Below are 210 nucleotides of genomic sequence, written 5' to 3' on the forward strand. Positions count from 1 at the left end.
CTGAAAATTTCGCAGAAGACTTTGACCTACTGGATCTTTTGTCGCACTTCTCCTTCTAAGCTGCGCTCGATTCCCCCCCCCCCTCTCTCTCTCTCTCTGTCTCTCTCTGTCTCTCTGTCTCTCTCTGTCTCTCTCTGTCTCTCTGTCTCTCTCTGTCGATGGGCGGGGCCGCAGTCGAGGCTGCCCCTTCAGATTAAGATGCAGGTCAAC

The sequence above is a fragment of the Frankliniella occidentalis genome, unplaced genomic scaffold (assembly GCF_000697945.3).
Source record: "Frankliniella occidentalis isolate FOCC.00 unplaced genomic scaffold, Focc_3.1 Scaffold73, whole genome shotgun sequence".
NCBI classification, from domain to species: Eukaryota; Metazoa; Arthropoda; class Insecta; order Thysanoptera; family Thripidae; genus Frankliniella; species Frankliniella occidentalis.